The 3800-nt window shown below is 37.7% G+C and overlaps 1 pseudogene; it reads right to left on the bottom strand.

Annotated features, from left to right (window-relative positions):
• Nucleotides 1-1551: 1551 nt before the first annotated feature.
• Nucleotides 1552-2430, bottom strand: LOC100677182 (protein archease-like; annotated as a pseudogene).
• Between the last annotated feature and the right edge of the window lie 1370 nt (nt 2431-3800).

Here is a 3800-nt window from a genome sequence, read left to right as displayed (position 1 = left end):
TCCATTTCTATTCTACTGAAAGCTAATTAATTTCAATATTCTTTTTTTCATAAGTAATACCTTTATTGTGAAGAAAATATAATATTATTACATAATTACATCTGACTTGTTTTTACTGAACCCTACCATAGAGCATTGGTGGCTAACTCACACTTTTCTTCCTCGTCAAAAGCATACAGAATCCAAGTGTATGCCCCACGTGGCTTTAATCTATCCCAATTCTAGCACTCTTCTTGCTCTGGAGTTGGGTCTTCCATTGCCCTCATGGTATTCCATTGTTCATTCTCACAATCAACCCCCAGAATAGCCCATGATATGCAAAGGGGTCCATGAAAAACAGAGCTCTATCTCAACCAAACAAAAGGTGAAAAGGCCCCTCTTGCTTAAAAAAAAAAAAATTTTTTTTTTTTTTTTGGAGAGGAATAATTCACATTTACAAAATGTGGCTGAGAAGCACTGCCCCAGTAATCCTGTTACATATTCATTTGAAGAACAACTGTTCAAACCACAGGCTCCTGGACTAGTCTTCACCAACCCCACTTTCTGTTAAATGTTGTCAGTTGCCATCAAATTGATTCCCTACCAACTCATGGCGACCCTATGCATGCAGAGTAGAACTGCTCCATACGATTTTCAAGACTGTGACCTTTCAGAAGCAGACTACTAGGCCCGTCTTCTGAGGCACCCCTGGGTGGATCTGAATTGCCAACCTTTGTCAGTGGTCCAGTGCTTAACTGTACCCAGAGAAAAATAACAGTGATACAGTGCTCAGAAAAAACTATTACAAAGTTCAAAGCCAATCTCTTCCTTTCAGCTCAAGTTCAGCAGATACTATAATATCTGGCACGACCCAGTGGCAATCTTTTCTTATCTCCTTGTGAATAAACATCACAAGAAAGAATACCCCAGGCGATCAATAGAAAATAGAATAAAGTCACAAATCAAACTAAAGCAGTTTCATTTTTTAAAAGTCATCTATTTCTAAAGGTTGAGATCATTTCAAGTTGTTTTCCTGGGCTCATCCTTAAAGATGAGTAGCTTAGATAATTAAAAAAAAAAAAACTCACAAAGAAATAAAGTTTGCCTTTTCTTCTCTAATAGTATAAATATACAAGCTTTAAAATATAATTACATGTTAGAAGAAGGGCGGGCCCATTTATAAGAGATATAGGATTTTTCTTACAGGAAAAACAAAAGTGTCAAAACATTAGTGCTTCAAAAAATGTGTGAAATGAGAAACAAAAAATCAGGGCTTTTCCTAGAGAAGTCTTCCAGTTGCTCAAATATACTTATTTCTTCTAAGAAAACCAACTGGAATACAGGATGGGTCTGTCCCATAGCAATCTAAAACACGAACTCTCAATGTACATATATAAAATATATCTGTCTTAACAAACATGGGAGAAAAGCAAAATTCTAGGCATAGGAATGTATTTTTTCAAATTCCTTTTTTTTTTTTTAAATGAATTTGGTAAGAGCATGGAGGCTTGGGAGGAGCAGGCGAAGGCTCCAGAGTGCTGCACTTGGGCCTGGCTCCTGGAGCCGACTCCCACAGAGCAAAGGGCTCTCCAGGATTGCTTACATCAGTGATCTTTTTTGGGACCAGAATGGAGGGCTTTCTGATGAAGGGTGTGAGGCATCTGCTGCCACAGCAAGGAATTACTAAATGAGGGATCATAATTGCCACCTGAAGAATTCTTTAAAATTTTAATACTCAGGTGGCATTGACCAAGGCTGTGCCCTGATTTTCTGTTTCTGAAAGTCACACTTTAAGTTAATTTTTTTTGCTCTGCATGTTTCCATTTATCAACGGATATTGTAGAAGTTAAATCACGGTATCTTCCAAAAAGGAAGAAAAACAACAGTTCTTCATAGGAGACTCTTTTCTTTGTATCTTAAATGTCAATGATCACAAAAACTTCTGGCCTTTCTTCATCATAGACCTGCATTGCCGAATATGTTATTGCCTTGACTTCAGTTCCCTGAGGGTGCTTGGACAATGAAAATTCTTCTCCCTACCCAATTGACCGTAATTTGAAGTTTCTTTGATCGATACTGAGTATTTTCACTTCCCGGGGTATGCAAAACTCATCAGCACTGAACTTATAAAGCCACTCATCCAAAAAATGAAACAGAAGAGGTTGTAAGTCATCTCCTTGGGGCTCTACTTCTACTGTATGAAGGGGCTCAACAGTCCCAGTGTCTGTCATGTAGCCAAACATGGCCATTGCACATTGCTCAAATGCTTCCTCCAGAGTATCTCCCCACGCGTGCAGCTGGACATCAGCTGTAGGATCCAAATACTCGTACTTCCGATTGACTGAAGGATACTTGGCCTTGACTGCCTTCTGCTCCTCGGTCAAATTGTAGTCTCTTACATCTTGTCCCCCGTCTTGTGCCATGATTACAACATTCTCATTTCAATATTCTTGAAGCACCATGGTTTCTCACTCTTTCCTTTTACCTATGGTTTTTCAAATGTCTCATTTGCAAACGTGCTCAAGAGGACAATAAGCTGCTCTGTTGAAAACCAATCCCATGGTGAGTATTTTTCCCCTTCATTTTTCAGGATCCTGCCCCTGGTGGCAGAGTTGTTCAGAGATCGGCTGCTAATCAAAAGGTCGGAAGTTCAAATGTATCAGCTGTTCCTTGGAAATTCTATGGGGCAGTTCTACTCTGTCCTATAGGGTTGCTATGAGTTGGAATCAACTCAATGGCAATGGGTTTGGTGTTTTTGGTATTAGGCATTGGCCTGTAAAATAGACATGTCTCATTGGCATTGGCAGTGTCTTTAGGATCATATCCCCTTATGATCTCTTTTAATTTGTGAAACAGCTTGAGCAACGTCTTTGTCAACCTCTTTGGACTCCTCACACGCTACATTGCAAGCGATTCCATTTTTTTTTTTAAGCTCTGAAGCCATCTGTTAGACACTGAGAGTCCATCAACTTTTAGAAGTGTCACTGTTTCCTTCACCTTTGCTTTCAGGATAGGTCCTGAAATGAGAAAGTTTTTGGCAGAGGCTTGAAGATACCACTCAAAAATAGATTTGTTGATTTCTGCATAATTTCAATCCCTTCCTTTATTGATGTTTACATTGGCACTGCTTGTGTATTTTTCAATTACTTTATTATTGAGTAAATTTGAGTTTTGTCACGCTTAAACTTAATTAGAGCTTCCTTGATGGTCTTTTTCTCTTTGGTTATCATTTTGACAATGTCAAACTCTTCTTTCAGAGAAAATTCTCATTCTCTTGTCCACGTTCGTGTGAAAGAATGAGCTTCTTAAAAAAAGGAAACAAACAAAAAAAAATAAGCCCTTATAAAATTGAAGAATTTATGATGTTACCTTTTTGGAAACATGAATATCTTGAAATGAAAACTGTGAACATTAGTATATGACAAAGTTAATACACTTCAGTAAAATATTTAAGAAAAGACACATGAGAATAATGTTCTTGCTTTTGCACACACATTGAATGTGTTAAGTGAGAAAATGCTTCTTTATTTTGGGGGAAAAACAAGAAATTTTGAAAAAAAAGAATTTTAAAGAAATGAAGGACTGGATTTTGAAAATTGTAACAATGTATATCAAAATTACAAATGGCTAAAGTGAGGATCGGCAGTTCAAATTCTGCCAGGCACTCCTTGGAAACTCTACAGGGCAGTTCTACTCTGCCCTATAGGGTTGTTATGAGTTGGAATCGAGTCAATGACAACGGGTTTGGTTTTTTTTTAAAGCAAAAACTAAAAATTAAAGACAAGGAAGAGAGTAAAATCCCGCAAGACAAAGAAAAAATA

The sequence above is a fragment of the Loxodonta africana genome, chromosome X (assembly GCF_030014295.1).
Source record: "Loxodonta africana isolate mLoxAfr1 chromosome X, mLoxAfr1.hap2, whole genome shotgun sequence".
In the NCBI taxonomy this organism is placed as follows: Eukaryota; Metazoa; Chordata; class Mammalia; order Proboscidea; family Elephantidae; genus Loxodonta; species Loxodonta africana.
The sequence above is the reverse complement of the archived record's forward strand: the minus strand, read 5'-3'. Positions and strand labels throughout refer to the sequence as shown.